Source organism: Parasteatoda tepidariorum, chromosome 12 (assembly GCF_982258835.1).
Source record: "Parasteatoda tepidariorum strain Cologne lab strain chromosome 12, Ptep-v5.0, whole genome shotgun sequence".
In the NCBI taxonomy this organism is placed as follows: domain Eukaryota; kingdom Metazoa; phylum Arthropoda; class Arachnida; order Araneae; family Theridiidae; genus Parasteatoda; species Parasteatoda tepidariorum.
Genome location: NC_141766.1, coordinates 39,021,692 through 39,043,840, shown reverse-complemented (window position 1 = coordinate 39,043,840; position 22,149 = coordinate 39,021,692).

Genomic DNA, 22,149 nt, shown 5'->3' with positions numbered 1-22,149 from the left:
TGATTGTAATTAAGTAACAAAATAAACTCAAATTTAATAATTATTATCCAATATATGAATTAGTTTTAAGCGTGAACTTCCTACAAGGGACATTTTCTCTTCTTATAAAATCATTCAAATTTATTCCACGTTGAGGGTTCTCTACAATCTAGTGTTTCCTTCTCGGAACGAAAATCTTCTATTTACATACCCAAAACATGTTCGAAATTCCATTTTGCAGTCGAATAGTGTCAGGAGAAAAAAACATACAATGTTAGCGGGGAAAAAAAAGCACAAACTTCTCTGTGGTTTGTAACGTTTGATATGTTACAAGAAATGTTTCAAACATTTAAACGCAGCTGAAAAGGAAATTTATAAAGCTTGGAATGTTTCTCCTCTACTTCATCGTTTGACGTTTCCTGCACTATCTGTCATTTTCAAAACGTTGACGTAAAAAAAATATTGTGACAAAAAATATAAAAAAAATCTGATGGATCCTTTGAGAATTTTCCCTTTCTTTGCATGAAAGGAAAATGCTATAAAGATAATAATTGAGTTCCTCAAAAAAGTATGAAGTTTTGCGAAGGTTAGCAAAAATTAATGCAGTGTTTGAATAGGGATAAGTAATAAAGAAAGTAAAGTAAATTTTTTCCAACATTTTATTAAAGTATCCTAAAAAAGTTTGTTTCGTTTAGATTTAGTATTCAATCATAATGATTAAATAAATAACTATACTATATTATTCATTAAAGGAATAGTCTATGCGCATTTTTTAACTGCACTACAGCCAAGTGTACAGACTATGGCCATCTCAACAAGCTGCTATCTGCGAATCCGATCAGGTACCATAGCTTATTTAAACAAGGTAAAGATACAACACTTTAATTTATTTTTTGATTGGAAAATGTATGGGAAGTTTCTTTTATATATCTGAACACTACTTTTTCAATCAAACTTTTACTTTTTTTATAAATAAATTAATTTAACGTTATAAACAGAAAGATACGTTAAATCAAAATTTTAAAATTATATAAAGTAATAAGTCTTTGCAGAATGCACTGTTTTCTTAGTATTTCAATATCCAGTAATTGTTAAGTACAGATTTACCTTTAATTTCATATTTTCATTTAAGTTTAAAAAAATGTAAATATGTTTTTTTGTGCATTTGCACTTTACCCCAAAACAGTTTGAGTGAACCTTACTGCTGTTTGATCACACGTATGCACTGTGCCATACACCACCAAAAATGATAGTTGTGCTTAACCCTATTTGCAGTTGTACTTTACCCCAAAAGAGTGCTGGTGAACAATACTGCTGTTTGAATACACCAAGAATTATCCGCTGTGTTTCACAGCACTAAATATAGTAGTTGCCGTTTAACTACAACTCTTGCATAATGCTAGAAACTTGATAGTTTGTCCTTTTCAACTAAATAAAATTGTTTAAATTAGTGCCTAGTTATCATACCATTTGTCAACGAAGTAGAAAAATATCGTGAAATTACTCGGTTATTGAAATCATTAGAGGAAAATGCTATATAAATTATACAAGTGTGAAAAATGTGGGAACTACGCAAACAAAATATTACTTTGACATATATGATATTAAATCTTGTGACATATATGACATATATTATAATCTTGTGACATATATTGTATTAAATCACATTCAAACTTAAGACATAAATTATAGAAATTTGTTTTTAGTTTTAATTTTTGAATGTGAAATAATTAATTATGATCATAACTGCATAAAGAAATATGGTATAAATCATAAAACTATTCTGAAATGTTTTACCTTGAACAAATATTTCCATTAATATTGAACAGTCTGGAAAGTAATTTCTTTTTTGTTTCCCAACAAAGGATTTAAATGCATTTTTCCGAAAACAACTTCACACTTAAGCAGTATTATCATTATATATTTTGACAGCTGATAAAGCAAGGCTTGCTTGTGAAAAAATTAGATTGATTTTACGCAGTAGTTTTTGGCTGGCGCCTTTTCAAGTATGGAAAATGAAAATCTGCATTTTTGTCATATTATACCCTTTTCTACTGAAAATGTAAAAATGCTGTTTTAGCAGGAAAATAAACTATCTGATATGTATAGTGAAGATTTATTAACAGAGCACCAGAGTGCAAAAACCGATTTGCAAAAATTTCGAATCAGCAATTTTGATGTTGAAGATACGCCACGTTCTGGAAAGCAAGTTAAAGCTGATGAAGAAAAAAAATCCAGGCATTAATCCATGCAAATTGAAGAATAGCAACTCTTGAGATCACTAAGCGATTTATTCTTAATTCAATAGTTCATAACCATTTGAATCACTTAGGTTTAATTTCAAAGCTCGACATGTGGGCTCTTTATGTTCTTACGGAAAGAAATTTGTGCCGTTTCGTTGACTTATCTGTGATTTGCTTTTCAAACATCAAGAAAATTATCCATTTTTAAAGCACATCATTATTTGGGACGAGAAATAGATTGTCATCAACAATTTTATTGTCTCTGCAAAATGTTTTGAACGGTAAAACCTTTCTTTCAAATGAGGAGGTTAAAAATCACTTGGAACAGTTTTTAGCCGGCAATGAACAAGAATTTTGTGAGCGTGAAATCATGCTACTGCTAAAAAGGAAGGCAAAAGATATTTGACCAGAATGGACAATGTGTAATTGAATAGAATATTTATTCACTTATGAAAATCGTCTTTCACTTTCATAAAAAAAATTGGAATTACTTCCCAAACAACCCAATATCTGACTGAAAACATATATTCATTCACATTCAAATTTTAAACATAAACGATAAACTAAAAGCAATTTTAAAATTACCTAGGCTTTACGATATTTTAACTAAGTTCTTGAGTGTAAAATAATTAAAAGTGATCAAAATTGCTTGAAAACAGATGATATCAATCAAAAATATTGCTAAATATGGTACCATGATCAATTATTGCAATGATATGGAACTGAAAACAAATATTCTTTCGTATTCCAATTTTACAACTAAACGACAAACTAAAAACAAATTTAAAATCATCTCGGCTTTTAAATATTTGATTTAAGTTCTGTTTAAATGTAATTAAATGAGATTATTCATTTCTGAAACTTTACTAGGCATTTTTACTTCATGGTAGACAAATTAATATCCCTTTGAGAAAGTTTAATACATATTCAACACAAATTAAGAGTTTATTAAATTGTCTTTCACTGATTATCTTTAGTTGAATATGAAATATGATACCATTTGTATCATTAAAAATTAATTGATTTTCAAACACTAATTACAAAATTTTGAGGAATTTTACTCGTTTAAAGGAAAGCTCTATTCATAGATGGAGCAATTTCAATTCGAAACTGTATTTTAATTTCATTCTTGAATTGACGGATGCTTTTGATACGATTTCGTTATGAACTTGTGTCTCATCAAGGAATGTTACATGACTTTGAATTAGTTAGTGAATGAAATCCTAAATTTTTAATTTATGAATTAATATTGAGTATATGAGTTTTCAGAGTTGTATAATTAAATGCAATATGGTGTCTAAAATAATTATGAGTGGATTTAGACTTCCGTTAAATAATTAAAATAGCTTGAAATGTGGACCTTTATTGATGCATTATTATTTCTCCGACGTTCCAAACTGTTTATTTACGACACATTTTGTACATCTTAAAATCTTGGCTCTGAAATGATGTTTTATTTTAATTATTTTAAGCTAGTTTTATATTTAATTAATCATTTTAGTTTATAAATTTATTTAAGCTTACAGAGTTTCCATAATTAAAAGAAACAAGTATATTTTTGCCTATAATAACAAAACTCGAGAAAAATTGAAATTTGAACTCTCTCTCTGAAAAATCTCACTTTTGACGATTCAGCAATTCTTGAGTAGTATTTCTTTAATTTGGGAATCACTTTGCTTCGAAATCACGTGATTTGTGACGAAACGCAAAGTCTCAAATATATAAGGAAAATGTTTCCTCAATTATGGAACCTCATCGTAGTGTATTGCGGCAGATTGTCAATTAGAATGACGAAACTAGAATAAAGGTTACACAACAAAAACAAGGGGACGAATAAAGCCAACCGGCCAGTAAGGTAGATAAAAAAAGTTGTCGTTGAAAGGGATGATTCGGAGTTAGAGTCCGCTTCGGGGACGAATGTAAAATATCTCTCTTTTCTATCTGTCCGTGTTGTGTTGTGCCACCTATATGGCACCCACGTTGATGTGATTATCGGAAAAGTTAGATACCTTAGGCACAACTAGATTTTTTTATTTTATTTTCGGAAGAAAGTAGAATGGTGAAATATTTCTTTGACGAAATTTTACTCGTAGCAGATACCAGAAAACGGTTTCGTCAAAAACGTGACATTTTGCGACATTTGAGTATACATTTTTTACAGTGAAATCTTTTCGAAGGATATAAAGAAAGATTAGGAGTCATGGGAAATAACGAAAAATAATTCAAAACTTTTATTAGCAACGGGAAATTTTATGAATTACACATTTACTACTGTTTCTGTTAAGAGATTTTGGGTGTTTGGTTAATCTGATAAAATTAAGAACTTAACCTTAGCATGACGTGTTCTCAGTATTCTGTTTTCTTGCATTAATGTACATGTTTTGAACCATACTGAAACATAGTTTAAAAAGCTAAAAAAACGTATGGTAAATAATGTAAAATTATTGTATCATATGGCAGTCTCCACTGTAATAAATTTGTATAGAATACACGATTTTTTTTTATAATTTTATTGCTCAGCAATAATATTTCTACCTTAATGCATATTACTCTTTTCGTATAAAAAAAAATTTTGAATTTCCAGAATATTTGTCTTTCTAAAATGCGTCTTTTCTTACCCTAAAACCACTTCAATCTTTTTAAAAATATCTCAATCGAAAAAATTTCCTTGCGATTGTAGTTTAGCACATATTTAACAGTGGAAATAAAAATAAAAGTAAATAAATAAAATATACACATTGTAAAAAAATGTGATAAATTCACTAAAAAAGAATCAATCAGCTGGTGTGTCAGTATAAAACTATTTATTCCACAAAAATACTATTATTTAAAAACGGGCCGTTGTTTTTTAATCAGATAAGTACTGTCATTTATACAAAAAGCTTCATTATTTTAGGAAAAAATAAAACGTTAAAAATATCAAGGAAACATGGAAAATATTAAAGATTAACGAAAAGAGAAGAGGAAAAATTATTAAAATGAAATTTTTTAAAGATAATAAAAATAAATCTATGTATATTTAAAAACCAGAAAAAAAAACTTAAAATATATATTCTCCTCATCAGCTCACATGATTGTATCCGCGAAACGGAGTGCTTTCTAATATTGTATCAATATAGCCAAAGCAAAATATATCAATATAATAGTGTAAGGGGCACTTAAGAAAACTGAAACAAAACAGAACACATTAATTAAAAAATATATCGAGCAAAAAGCAGAAAATAAAATGTAAAGAAAAAAAAAAACAGAATGAAATACGAAACGAAATCTATGAAGCGAGTAGCCAGTTCAAATGAACTTACATGGACGGGAAACTTTCAAGAATAATTTGAAATATTTTCGTAATAAGATAATCAGATTACAAATTACGAAAACAAAAGCGTAAACTGAGCTAAAAGCGTACATAGAGGGATTTTGTTCTATAGCGCATTCTTACTGCAGTACTGAAGAGCTTTTGATTTGTTGGTCACCAAAGATTTTCCCGAAAATTGATGTGCGCATGGTAATAATATTATACTGGATAATTTAAAGAAGTTTATAATTAATAAAGTTGATGTGACTTTTCGAGAATGATGTACTGTATGCAGCTAAACAATGAATATCTTGGTGAGACCAGACAGTTACTGAATCTTCCAGTTTTGAGTATTCCAGTTCCTTCGAGCCTTTGCTACCTGGTATCAATCTATCTTTCCCTAAATATATAAAATATAAATTGGAATGCATATTGTAACAGGATTGAAATTTGAGCAGAAAAAGAAATTAAAAATACACAATTCCATATCACAACAGCACCAGGATGTTAATGTTAAAACTGGAAGAATATTTGAAGAAAATGTTAATCAAAATAAGTTAATTACCTGAATTTGATGAATAAAATTGAAGAAGAAATATTCCAAGCAGCAGCAAATACAGGAAATCGTGAAAGATTCAAGCAGCATCTAAATACTACGCGAAAGAAAAGCATTTACAAGGAAAGAGTAAAAAAATAAAATAAAAGCACAGATCAACATGGTAGCGTCATCAAAGGGCATTATCATATCGTCAACGCGGGAGCAGTTTCTGCGGTTGGAGGTTCAATTTCACATACAACCATACACTGACTGCCCCAAGTAAAAGTGTGAACAAGATTGAAATTTAAGAAGTAAAAGAGATAAGGGATGTATACAAATCAAAATCGCAACAGTGCCAAGCTGCTTGCAACTCTTTCTCGGGACAGTTGCTTGTGGTGTTTTACCACCAACGCAGAAACTGTTCCCATACTGACGGCATGCTGATGCCCCTTCTGATGACGATATCATGTTAGTCAGTGCTTTCATTTCCCTTTTTGTCCTTTTTTTTGCTCTTTCTTTTATTGATATTTTTCTTTTGCTTTGAGTTTAGATGTTTCAATTATTTCTGAGCTTTAATGTTATTTATCAGATTCACACGTGACAGGTAAATGTAAATAATTTATCTCGATAAATTGATATATATATATATATATATATATATATATATATATATATATATATATATATATATATATATATATATATATATATATATATATATATATTCGGTATAAATGGGAAACAATATCTTGTTCACATCAGTAATCCTATAACTTATTTCTATTTTAAGGCGATTTTAGAAAATACTTAAAATACTTTAAGAAAATAGAAGACATTTAGTAAGAAATGTTCTTAAATTGGGTAGAAAAAAAACCATTCTATTGTATTTGAAGGGGATGACGATAGGAACTTTATAGCTTTTAAACGGCTTGAAATCTGAAGATTTAGTCTCTAAAAGTAGGATTTTTACTAAATATTTTGCTTAAACTCTTTATTCCTTCTGACAAGATTTAGGAAAGAAAGTTTACTGGACTTAAGAGGATGTTAAATTTTACCAAACTGCATGTATAGAAATAGAATTTTGGGATAGACGGTTCATTATTTCGTATACTTTGAAGTGTCAAACAGGATTTCATATTTTCAGCAGAGCATAACAAATCTCATTAATAATTCAGAAAACACTTATTTTCCTCAAAACAGAACACGATTTTTATATATTCTCTAAATTGATTTATTTTTGGTTTAATTTTGGGAAGCGTAACATCTAATTATGTATATCGTTTTAATACATAATAATGCATTATGCATTATCGTTTAAATACATAATTTTGATTGCAACTGTATTTATTTCAAAAATAGTAAAAATAAGCGGAAAAGATGATTTTAAAATTTGTTATTGTGTTATATGCGATACAGTTGATGGACTTACACCATCAATTCCCGTAGTCCAGGGTTTGAATCTCGGTACTGGCGGAAATAAACTGTGCAAGAAGTTCAATGACAAGATAATAATTGATTTGTAATTTCAAATAACTATCAGAACAAAATTTCCTCTTCATTTTGCCACATAATTAATGCAATGGAATTGTATTATTTCTTTACTTTTACTTCAAGTTGACAGAGAAAAAAATTCTGATAAAATTACTGTAATGTATGGTAATGACATTCTTGGTAAAAAACAACAACATAATTCTGATAATAAAAGCTAAAATATACGGTAAACCATTTAATTTTTACTTTTTTCACTCATAGGGCAATGGGTTACCCAAAATTCTGGTTTTTCATATCATAGCTTTTATGATTTATTTTAGTTAGTAAAAAATGCAAAATTGAGATGCAAATGTAATCGAATAAATAGTTTTATTCCATGCACAAAGGTGTCATGATAAAATTACTAAATTTCACCACATTATTATAAATTTTAAAATCATATTTTATTGTTAACTTTACCAAAGCGCTTCGGTGAGAATTACCGAGCTTTATGATGTTCCCATAGGATACTATGGTTCCCATAGGTAGATTTTACTATATACCGGTAGTATTGACCATACTTTTTTCTGAGTGTTTAATATTTAAAGAATAGATGGCTGCATACTACATTCTGCAACATTAAAAATTGAAATCTTTAAATGTTTTCCCTATGATAATGAGATCCATTAGAAACGCGATTCAAAGATTTTATTTGTAATTGCAGCTCATTAAAAAATTTATGGTGCAAACAAAAACGTTAATGGGATAGTTTAAATCTCCTCTCCTTTTTTGTAAATTAGAAATATCTCATCTATTTCTTTTGATGTGTTTGGAAATAAATACAGTTACAACTAAGATTATATATTAATATGATGAGTCATAGATATTTAGAATGTTACGCTTCCAAAATCATGCCATAAATCAATTTTAAACATATGCAAAAATCATTTTATGTTTTAAGGAAAATAAGTGTTTTCTGTCTTATTAATGAGATTTGTCATGTTCTGCCGAAAATATGAAATCATGTTTTAAACTTAAAAGTATACGTAATAATAAACCGTTATCACAAAATCATATTTCTATACACGCAGTTTTGTTTAACACCAGTAAACTTTCTTGGGTTTGGGTTCAAGTTTTCATATCATTGGAAAAATGCTTATTTTTAAGCCACATTACTGAGAATTTTACAGTATGTTGTATTGCCATATAGTACAACTTAAATTTAACAATATAACTTTAACAATTTTTCAAATCAACTTTAACAAATTAACAATTTTAATGTTTGGTTAAATTGTTTTATTATGGTGCTAATATTGAAATTAAATTGATATGAAATTAATATAATGAAATTAATATAAAATTGGTATTAATATTGACTTCTTTAACTTGGTTATACAATACTATAGTTAACTTTGTGCGGAAACATGGTTCAGTTTAACATATTGTAAAAGCAACTGCAAATATTTCTTTATTACTTTTTTTTAATGGCTGGAACTTGGGAAGCATTGTCCCATTGGCCAGGAGTGCCGGAACTGCTACTCTCTTCTCGTTACCCAGTGGGCACCTGTGGCGAAGTCACGGCGGCGGAGCAGCGTCGCCCACGTCACACAGCCATAAACCCGTTTATAGGGTGGGTCACATTCACACAATCACACAAAGGAGAAAGTACATAGAACACAGAGAGAAAGAAACATCCATGCCTTGAGCGGGATTCGCACCCGCGACCATCGGCTCAGCAGTCCGGCACGCTAACCAGCAGCAAATCTAAATATCACTATTATTCCAAGTGCAAATATTATTGTTTAATCTTAAACCGGTTTTTCTGAGAGATTAATAATGATATGGTAATAGAAGAGTTTTTAATATGCTAGATGTTTTTATGTTTTAATGATTATTTCTTTTAAATTCTATGTAAGTAAATAGTACTGCTGTATTTTTATCAATAGTGTCTTCTAAACAGCTATAAAAGAATTAATTTACAACTATTTAATGATTTTGCCACTTATTTCCCAACTATATTTATTTCCAAAAGTAGAAAACAAAAGAGTGAAAATAATGTACTGAATACTGCATAGTCATCGTCAAATGATAAAAATATTTTAAAGAATGTGCCATTTTAAAATGAAGCTTTTAGCTTAAAGTAAAGACATTTCCTCGCTCTTGTCTCCTAATATTTCCTTAACTAAAATAAAATTCTAGTTGTAACCGCAGAAAAAGCTTCTGATGTGATTTAAGGAGCGTTTGTTTGCGATTTTAATGCACTTGCTTGTCATACATTTTTAAAAAGGTTTTTTGGTGGAAAGTTCCTTTGTTTACTTTTTAGGCTCACACGAACGAGTATATTTTCTCGTTTGTTTGTGTTTCTATATTGACGCTTTTTTTCGTTTCAAATATATATTTATTATTCTACCAAGAAAATATTTCAGACGTGGTATGTGGGTTTTGAAATTATCGTTCATTTTGATTGTTTTGCAGAATATTTGCATGGAATCCTATAAATATCATTGAATGTAAAAGGAATATTTTCCACAGTATATGTTTTTACTGATTTATGATTGTATCCATTATGTGTAGAAACAAAGCTAAAATGTAGGTTATGATGTTCAAATTATAACCATTTAATGCACTTTGATAGACATATTTCAGCTATTGTATATGTTTTTTAAAATTATTGTTCATTTTGATTGTTCTGTGGAATATTTGCATGGAATCCTATAAATATCGTTGAATGTAAAAGGAATATTTTTTATAGTATATGCTTTTTACTGATTTATGGTTGTATCCATTATGTGTAGAAACAAAGCAAAAATTTTGGTTATGACGTTCAATATATAACCATTTAATACACTTTGAAAGAAATATTTCAGATAATGTATATGTTTTTTGAAATTATTGTTCATTTTGATTGTTCTGTGGAATATTTGCATGGAATCCTAAAAATATCATTTAATGTAAAAGGAATATTTTTCACAGTATATGCTTTTTTTAATGATTTATGATTGTATCCATTATGTGTAGAAACAAAGCTAAAATTTAGGTTATGACGTTCAAATCAAAACCTTTTAATACACTTTGATAGAAATATTTCAGCTACTGTATATGTTTTTTGAAATTATTGTTCATTTTGATTGTTCTGTGGAATATTTGCATGGAATCCTATAAATATCATTGAATGTAGAGGGAATATTTTTCACATTATATGCTTTTTAATGATTTATGATTGTATCCATTATGTGAAGAAACAAAGCAAAAATTTTGGTTATGACGTTCAATATATAACCATTTAATACACTTTCAAAGAAATATTTCAGATATTGTATATGTTTTTTGAAACTACTGTTCATTTTGATTGTTCTGTGGAATATTTGCATGGAGTCCTATAAATATCATTAAATGCAAAAGAAATATTTTCCACAGTATATGCTTTTTACTTTTTTATGATTGTATCCATTATGTGTAGAAACAAAGCTGAAATGTAGGTTATGACGTTCAAATTATAACCATTTAATACACTTTGAAAGAAATATTTCAGATATTGCATATGTTTTTTGAAATTATTGTTCATTTTGATTGTTCAGTGGAATATTTGCATGCAATTTTTGAAGCATTATTGAATGCGCTTGTAAAAATATTTTTCTGTAGCTCACTCATTTCATACTTAATTAAAATTATATATAAAAGGAGTACAGAAATAAAGCTTAAATTTCGGTAATAGAATTCAAGCTACTGCCATTTAATAAAATTTGCTGAGTTTCACTCTTAAGTTTTATTTCTTTTTAAATAGCATGTTTCCAAGAAAATATTTAGGCATGATATATGCTTTTTGAAATTTTTGTTCATTTTGATTGCTCTGGAGAATATTTGCATAGTATTATATACACCGAAGAGCCATTACGTTATGACCACCCTGCTAATAACATGTAGGACCGCGCTTTACCCTCAAAACTGCTAGCACCCGCCGTGGCATTGATTCCACAAGGTGCTGATAGATAGTCTGAGGTATCTGGTACCAAGCGCTCACCAACTGGTCCTACAATTCCCTTACATTGTGAGGGGGTAACGTGGCAGCACGAATTTGGTTTTCCAAGTAGGACAACAAATGCTCTATTGGTTTAAGGTCAGGTGAATTTGGGGGCCAAGACATGACTTGAAAGTCTCAGGAATGTTCCTCGAACCAATCCATGACGATTCGACCCTTATGACATGGTACATTATCCTATTGGTAAACACCATTCCCCGCAGGAAAAACTGTTGCCATGAATGAGTGAATCTGGTCTGCAACTATGTTCAAGTAGCTTACAGACGTCAGGGATTGCTCTATGAGGATTATGGGTCCTAATGTGCCCCATGAAAACATTGTTCCTTGGCGAGAAACCGTGAAAACCTGGACGAGCCCATTGTTATAGATGGAGGGTGGTCATAATATAATGGCTCTTCTGTGTAAGCATCAATGATATTCCAGGAAATATTTTTCAGTAATATACTCTTTTTTTACTTATTTAAAATTATAACAACAAACAAAGCATAAATCTCGGTTATAAACTTCAAACTATCAGCATGTAATGAATTATTTGCATAGATTCAATTTTAAATTTTTAATTATAACTTACATTCTACTTAAAATATATTAGAGGCTGATATCTGCTTTTAATAATCATCGTTCATTTTGAGTGTTCAGGAGAGTATTTACTTGGGATCATAATCATATCATTAAATAGGACAAATATTTTTAGCAGTACTCGCTTTTCTGCTTTTTTTATGATTGTATATCTCAGTGGTTTCCAACTGGCAGCCCGGGGGCCGCATCCGGCCCGCGAAGCCTTTTTTTGTGGCCCGCAAACTAAAATATATTAGTTGTCATTTTTTTGCGGACAATTTTCGTAACAAATCTATATTGGTTTAAAATATTTTTCTTGTAAATAAAAACCAAATTTTCTTCGTTTCTGTGAAATTTATCATACCAACGGTGCAGAAATTTTTTTTTTCTCAGACTTTGCATCCAAGAAATTATTTATTCAAATGCAAAAATAATCGCGTATGTTGCTCTTTTTTACTTAATTTGTTTGTATTTAATTTTTTTGTATATTGTGAATATAGTTTTGCATGTGTGCATCAGAAATTTTCTCGAGGAAATTCTCCGATTTAACTTTTTGAAACCACTCATTTTGGACGAAAATATTTACACACACATTTGCACATTTTAAATTTAAAATGTAAATATCTATTCTCCGGTGGTTGCAGCAGACAAACCTTAATTTCGTCATTGAACATTTTGTGTGCTACTATGTAAGTTTTAATACCAACATTTTTAAAGTTTTATATCTTAAAAATTAGATATCTGTTGCACATTAATTGTTTAAAACATGGGTGCACATTAAAGTTATTGTAGCCCGAATTTTTTAATATGCAAGTAAATAATTTTAAAAATCTACTTCTTATTTTAATTTGTAATTCAATACTTTTGTTTTGTACAACTTGGTAAAAATCATTAAATGACAGTAACATTTAATGTTCTTTCAAACATAAAAGAGTCCTACATAAAATTTTTGTAAAGTTGCGGCCCACCATTTTATTTGTGTTTTTAATTGTGGCCCCCGGCCTCATGTAAGTTGGAAACCCCTGGTATATATAAACAACACTGAAACAAATCTGAAATGCCGGTTATTACGTTCAAACTATTACCATTTATTCCATTGCAGGGATTCAATTAATTAATTCTAATATGCTACTAATTTTAATTCATTTTAATATCCTACTTAAACGATTTATAAAATGTAGTATGTGTTTTAAGAAATTTATTGTTCATTTTGATTTTTCGAGAGAATTTTTTGCATGGAATCCAAAATTATTTGATTGAATGCTCGAGGACATAGTTTAAAACAATACTCTTTTTTTAAAAAAAATAATTACGATTTTAGGTATCACGTGCCAAAATTTGGCTGGAATTTCGGTAATTAGCATTAGACTTATTAATACCATTTGCCCATTTACAATTTTGAGATTTATTATATTATAATTAATATTCCACAGAAAAAAAATATTTTAACCGTAGTATGAATTTCGAAATTATCGTTCAGTTTGATAGTTCTAAATGGAAGGAAAGCATTTTCTTTACAGGTAATAGAACATATACGGGTAATAGAAAGCTATCTTTAAATGCGAAAACAAAATATTTTTCAGCATTCTTTCTTTCTTCAAATAGCATTTTTATAATATTATGTTTGTGATAATTAAAAAAACATAAAAACTTATCAATAATATGCTTTTTGACATTATGTTGTAGATTTTCGAAGTAATACCCACAATTTTGTTCCTGTTCCTTGTTAAGGAAATTAATTCGTTTCTTTTTACTTCTTCATGTGCTTAAAAATCGCATACAGAGTTTATTGCAGAAAAAACTTATGCAAAATCTTTGATAACTATAAAAAAACAACGTTCCAAAAAACAATCTTCTGCAAAATCTTTGACTTCTACAGAAGGCAAAGTTTTGCAGAAAACAACCATGTTTAAAATATTTGACGTCTGCAGAAAACAAAGTGTTACAGAAAACACAGCATTCAGAAATTGTAACAAAATGAAATTTCTGTTGGACAGTGAATAATTTTTTTATAACTGAGAAATACCTTCAACAAAAAAATATCTTCTCGACACACTGACATTTAGTTTAAGAAAAGAAGTTATATAAGTTAATGTACTAAATAAATAAATAAAATAATTAAATAAATAAAATAAATAAATAAAAAAAGTATGACAAAAATGATTTTGTCCCAACATATATAAATATATATGGTTGTAAAATTTTATCGTGATAAATAAGCAAAAAACAGTGCATCGCAACAAGTACAGGAATAAAATGTCCTTATCAAGATGTTAATTACCATGCTTTAAAAACTAGCTTCGTTGCTTATTTTAAGCTTATGAGTAATCGATATTCACGGCATATTTATCGCCTCATTTCTTCTCTTAAGACATTGAAAAAAGTACCCGAAAACCAAAATCTTTTCTTTTTTCTTCTTTTTGAATTTTATGAATAACAGTTGTACGATAAGTTCATTGCAGAAGACAAGTTCGCAGCAAAATATATGCAAAAATCAGATTTACTTCAGACGACAACACATGGAGCCTACTTGAGCATTTAAGCTTTGGTGCAAATTGTTTCCAATAAATAACAGTATTTCAACGGGGCAATCAAAATTAGACTAGCATCAAAAATGCTCCCTACTTGGTTTGAAAGGTTTTCACGAAGTAACAAAAGTATCTTTAATTTACCAAAAGAAAAATCTCAAAGTAAATGATATTGTCCTAAAAACTCAATCAGTATTTTCTACATCTGCTGAGTTAAAAGTTTGTGAAGGTGAACAATGATTTCAGCAAGTCTATAATAAAGATATGCTATACTTTCTTTCAATCGTTATACAAAACGAAAATGAAATTGCCACGAAAACAAGGGAATAAAAGTAAAGAAGGAAAAAATCATAAGATGAACAACGGAAAAATATTAGAAATTTTAAGGGCAAAGTAACACATATGTAGCGTTTCCTACTTGATTACTCGACTCGCTTCAAATGCAAAATGAAATTCCTCTAAATAAATTCTACTAAGGCTTCAGATTCATATTCAGGACGTAATCGAAATTCAAGTCATATTTATACCCCCTCTTGTGACGTTGAAAAGAGTACCCCAAAACCCAAGCCTAATCTCTAAGCATTCCCAAAAGTTAACTTCATCTCTTTCTTTTTCCTTTCATGTGTAACAATTTTACGAAAAGTTAGTTACAGAAGACAAGTCTACGTAAAAGCGAGGACATCTAGAGAGAACGCGGCGAAATACAAAAAAATACATCCTTTTTCAGCATATAGGCTTTGGTGATGATTGTCTTCAATTTATGATATTATTTCGCCGGGCAAATCAAAATTAGACTTATAGTAAAACTAATTTTCACTTGGCAAAGTTTGGATGGTATTTGTGATTTTCTTCTCGAAGTAAGAAAAATATATTTGATTTAGTAGAAATAAAAAATCACGAAGTAAATGACTTTGTCCCAAAATTCAACATTTATTTTCTTCTCTTCCTCAATGAAAAGTTTGCGAAATTGTACAATGATTTTCATAAATCCATTACAAAGATATGCTAATCGTCAAAACTGACTAAAAAATACTTTTAAATGTGGTACTCAACTACAATAGAAAAATCCCACACTTATTTAAAACTTTCATGCAATCGAGATGCAAAACCAAATAAAAGTCCGTCGAAAACAAGGAAAAAAAGTAAAGAAAGAAAAATCATGAAATGAACAACGGAAAAACATTAGGGATATTTATTTAAAGGCAAAGTAACACAAATGTAGCATTTCCTACTTGATTACTCGCCTCGCTTCAAATGCAAAATGGAATTCCTTACTCGAAATAAATTCCACCAAGCCTTCAGATTCATATTCAAGACGTAATCGAAATTCAAGTCATATTTATGTCCCCTCTTGAGACGTTGAAAAGAGTACCCGAAAACCCAACCCTAATCTCTAAGCATTCCCAAAAGTTAACTGCACCTCTTTCTTCTTCCTTTCATGTGTAACAATTTTACGAGGAGTTCGTTACAGAAGACAAGTCTATGCAAAAGCGAGGACATCTACGGAGAACGTGGCGAGATACAAAAAACACAGCCTTGTTTAGCATCTGTGCTTTGGTGATAGTTGTCTCCAATTTATCGTACTGTCTCGTCGGGCCAAACAAGATTCCGATCGTGGCTGTGTCGTCTTTTAAAAGGGAAAGCCGTATTTCAAGTTGTCAAAGCGAAGGGGTTCTCCAGTTACGAAATCTCATTTCGAATAAGTAGAACCCACAGAAATCGAGTCCAGCGACAATTTTTGTTGTTGGTAAGTTTTGCGCCAGGAAATAAATTCCGCTTGTCTTTAAAATCGTGCCGTTTCGCGTATTCATTCTGTTTGAGTCAGGTAAAGGGGGGTTTAATAGCAAATTGAAAAGAAGCTAAATCTTGATATATAATGCTTTAGGGAAATAGCAAATGTGTCTCTCAGATCAAAAGTAATAGCTTTACGAAGAAAATGTCTTTTTTATCCCCTAGATTATACTTTTAACAAAGTTGGGAGTAAATAATGACCTCATTTAAAGTTTCTTTCTTTAAATGTTCTTTTTTACCCCAATACACATTTTAAAATAATGAGAATAATATTTATTGATAAAGTTTGGGTGTAAATGGTTTTACAATCATAAAATAGAGGTGTAAAAAATAAAACACGAATTTCTATTGATTTTTCCTACTTTAACTTAAGCTAATATCGAATTTTTTTTAAAATCTTCATTCTTTTAATGATTTAATTTCTATTTGTAACATTATCGTAAAAAATATCCAAATAATGCAATTTTTTTTAAAAAAAACGAGTATTCATGTAAATATTATTTTAAGTTTGTTTTGTATTATTTGTTTATTTTGCTTTTCTGATATGTAATTATATTTGTAAAGTAATAGCAAACAGTAATAACAATTTTGTGATTTTATTTATAATTTGTATATAATGCACAATTTAAAAACAATACTCATTAGGTTTAATGGATGTTTCATAAAACTAATTTAAAATTGAAGAAAAATTAAAGTGCTATTTTTGTTAAAAGTGTATATTGTGTGTGTGGGTGTGGAAATTAAAAAACAATATTGTTTTATTAGTTTATTAAAAGAATTATTAATTTATTTATTATTATTAAAGATTTATTAATTTCAAGAAAAGAATTATATGAAGAATTATTATATATATTAATATGTTTGCATTTTAAAGAGGATAGAACGTTTTCCAGCTCCTTTTCGTATCTAAGAATCATATTAGTTTTATTAGTTAAAATAGTAAATTTTTCTTTGATTAATGGCATGACAGCTTAATGTGGGCCTTGGCACTCCACAGAAATTCTATTACAAGGTATGCCCTGTATTCCCTGTAAGTATGCCCTGTACTGAACATGGACTTTCTCGATAGATATTTTGACAAAACTCAAGTCCCTTTCTGGACTGTCTACCTATCTAAGAAAATTTTTCGAACTCATCTGATATCAACGTATTTGAATATTTCGAAAAAAAATTAACCGGCTGCCTATACGCAATTAATAAATATGAAGAGAAAACTAAAAAAGAACAAAAATTTTAGCTGAAAATCCATTTTAAAAACTCGTTGCAGTAATTAAAAACGCAATAAATATGAATTAATGTTTAGACGTTGCATTAAATATGATTCTAACTTTTATACGCCCAATAAGATGAGATTATTCAATATCTGAAATGTTTTGTTAAAAAAAAGTCATGTTGTAATATATTTATAAAATGTGTAAACATATTATGTTCCGTAAATATGTTCCGTAAATGTTGAGACAAATATGTTATATTACAAATATGTTACATTACCACGTGCTTTTGAACGTCAGGTACTTTTATTTCTCTAAATTATCTTAATTTTTTGTTTTCTATTAATTATTATCGTATCTTTTTTAACGTAATTTAATGATTTAGAGACTAATTGGATAAGCTTGTCTAATCATTTAAATACAATGAAGCAGCGCAGCATTTCTGAGCCTATTTTAATGGAAATCTTGAGAATTACTAATAGTTACATAAAACTAACAGAAATTAAAATATTTAGAAAAAAAAGTTTAAGTTCAATGGCATACTTAATATTTACGTTATAGCGTCATGTTCATAATAGGAACCCCTTGCAGCGTAAGAAGACATTTCCTGTCATGGTTCCCCAGGTAATTCTTAATTTATCCTTATGATGTGCCCTACTTCCACTTATTTTGTATATATATATATATATATATATATATATATATATATATATATATATATATATATATATATATATATATATATATATATATATATATATATATATATATATATATATATATATATATATATATATATATATATATATATATATTACATTAACATGAATACATAAATGTATGTCGTATGTAAGTACTACACTGTTGGTATGGGGAAATAAGATGGGTTAGTCTTTTTTTCTTCTGTTCCTTGGTTAACAAAACTTGAGTTTCAATATTTTCCAATAAATTTGATACTATTTCGAATGACATGGCTTCCACATAATTTAAGCATGAATGCGGAATACCTAATAATGATACTGTCTAATTGTTAAATGTTGGCGAATTTTAAAAGAATTCCGCTTAATTAAAAAAGAAAAAACTTCTTAATCATTGTTAAATGCTTGCGGTATAGAGTTTAAAATTAGTCCACTAAAGATCGGTAATACGAAATTAATATTTCGAAAAGCGTTTCCATTCGTAAACAAATAAATTTCCGAAACTTTAAAACTTATAGGCAAAATGACTTTTGCTTTAACAAAACAATAGTCATTTTGCTGCTTACGCAGTTATTTGTTCAATAGTTAATATTGTTCTCTTTTTCATAGATAGCACCACTAAGTTTTCACTTTATAAACTTTTGAAGTTTTAAGTACCCTTACAAAAAGTAAGGTGCTTTTGAGGTTGTTTTGAGGTTGACAGATGTAAAAAATACACCTGAGGTAGAAAAGGAGGTTATGAGGCACAAAAAATAGCCTTATTAATAAACCTCAGTTTAAACCTCGTTTACACCTCACAAAATCTATCTCATATATAACTCAGAAATAATTTTAGTTTAGATCGAGTGAAATTATTTCACTTCAAATATACGTATCTGCTTAAAGTGTAGAAAAAATTATCCGTACACCACCAAAACAACCTTCCTAAGCTGGTTGCTCCGAAGTAGATTTCCATTAACCTCAAAACAACCTCAAGTTTAAATAAAACAACTTCATACACTTTGATTATACCCCTTCGATGGCTGATCTTTTAAGCTAGATTTTGAAATCAACTTCAAATAAACCTCAAATTAAACTTGACACCTCAATATAACTTCATATAAACCTCAAAAAAGCTTAAATTTTCGTAAGGGATGGGAAATATTATAGATATTTTTATAATATTACTATTATTTCTGCTATTAGAAACTTCCGCTTATTTGCATAAAAGTTATAATGCAAATTTTATCGCTGAAAGGCAGGTCTTTCAATGTTTTAGGGAATAAAAACAATGCAAAATTTTTCTTCAGAAGTTTTTATAATGATACGATACTTTAAATGAAAATAGGTGGTGTATAAAACCACATTTTTGAGCTCAATAAGTAGAAATGAAATTCAATAATATATCTCGTAAAACACTAATCTATATTTTATAAAACAGACATTCCAAGAGTTGGACGAAACTATGTCTTTAAAAATAATAGTTAGAGCAAGAAAAAAAATGTATGAAAGGTAAAATTCAATCAAAAACCAATCATAACTGGTGGGATTCCTTTTATTTTCTATTTAGTATACAATCACGACACCTATTGTGAAACGGAAACTCCTATAAAGTTTTTCAATCAACCCAAATTTTCCAGGAACTTGATATTGTTGGATGGCATTCAAAGAAAACAAGTGATATTTTTCATTCCAAGGAAATATTTATGAAAACTTTGATAAAGAGATCTTTGTTTTATGTCACGGAAACTAAAGTATAGTTCTGATATATAAAGAAATAGATTTCTATGAAATAAAGTTTAGAGCAGTATTTATTTAGAAAGAAGCCATAGATAAAACTAAAGAAAATTGTGACGTTAGTTATGAGGACTTTGGTACTAAAATGGTTGTTTTGTACTGAAATCAAATGAAATAAATAGAGATAAAGGGGACTACTGTAGGCTTTAAAAATTGCACAGAGGAAAATTTTTTAGCATTAATTTAAGTACTAGACTAATTCGCTTGCGAGGATTTTTAAACGGAAGTTTGTTTTGCTCCTGAAGCTACAAATGTTTTATATGACATTTTAAGTTTCTTTTTGTCGAAATGTGCAAGTTTAAAAGCACTTTACATAACAATAAGACTTCTAGAGGAAATAGGGCACATCATAAATATTAAAAATAGTTAGGAATGTCATTGTTTGCAGCTAGGGGTGCCTCCTTATCTTGGCCTTCTCAGCGGCTCATGAGGAAACATTTCATGATTGAAAAGTGACCCCTATTGGAGTATGTCGATATTTTCTGCAATTTTGATCCTAATCAAATACCTTGACTCCAAAGGAATTATGCTGCAACATTTTTTTTGGTCCACTGTTATCTATAACGTTTTTGTACAAACTTGTATATTTAGTTGATTTTTATATTTCGACAAAAAGTAGACTAATGATGTCAATAAAGATCTGTAACTTGAAGCGAAAAATCGATTGCTGATTTCAAATCAGCGATGCTGTTGAAAATAAAATATTCCTCTTTGTTATAGAAGCCATCTGAGCAAGATTGTAAAGCTTTATTTGAACAAGATTAAAATCTTAAAAGTTATGTGCGGGTGTAAAGGACTTGCTCAGGGCTGCTAACTACTACGCTCTTCGCAAAATATTTTATACAGTGCTATAGGCAATCTAAAACTAAAGCTTGAAGGATTTTAGTTAATTTTGCCTACATTTCAAAAGCATCAAACGCAAAAACAATTGGAACGAAGTAGCTTTTTATATGATTTTTTTTAATGATTAATAAAAATTAAAAAAAAAACGCTGATCTTTATTTTAAATGATGCACCAGCTAATTTCTATACATATTTTCTTAAAAAAATTTTTCAATTTATTTTTGCTCATCCTAGCACCATGACATGGTGGTGATGTGGTCTTAACAAAGCGCAAAACAGTAGAATCCGTCAGTCTTTTCAATTGATTGCGATAAAAAGTACACGAAAGTTTGGACCTCTTAATGCTAACTTCATTTTTTGCGTACTTCACCAGATTTCAAGAATTTTTTTATATTTTTAAATTTTTTATTATTATTCTTATTATCGACTTTTAACAACCGGATAAAAATGCTCATCTCCATTGCCTTGTAATTTTGAATCCAATCAAGAAGTCATGGGGACTCCTGGAACATTCATTAGGACAAACTAAACTTCATTGATGACTCTTCGATGGAACAAACTCATATTTCCGTTACATGGAGAGGAAAATCTCGAAATCCTCCCACAGTTAGCCAGACAGAACGGGGATTCCTACCCATTATCCGTCAACCAATATTTCATGTCAGTACTGTAATTGCTGAGATCCGGTTGTAGAATTCATATCAAACTGCCACCGCTTGAAAACGAACCTAGCCGCTTCTTCGGGAGACGAACTCTCTATGATTTAAGCCGCCATGGCTCATATATAATAATATTTTATAATAATTTAATCGTCTTTGAACAGCCGACTCAATTTATGGTTTACGATTACTAATCTTCAACGCCGTTGCTTTGTAAATTTTAACTCAATCCAGAAGACAAGTGAGCTCCTCTATCCAGTTTTGGGAGAAATTTGCCTTCGTGGAGCACTTTATGAAGGAACTAACCCGTATTTGCATTACATAGAGAGGAAAATCACGAAAACTTCCCACTTTTAGCCAGATAGCAAGAGTACTCTAGCACATGAGCCGTCTACTATTGAGGAAATTTTACGTCAGCATTGTGGCTAGTGCGAGCCCGGGGCGGACTTCGTATCGACCAGCCATCGCTGGGATTCTAACCGGTTCACCTCATTGGAAAGCGAACTTTATTTCCCAAGTAATCC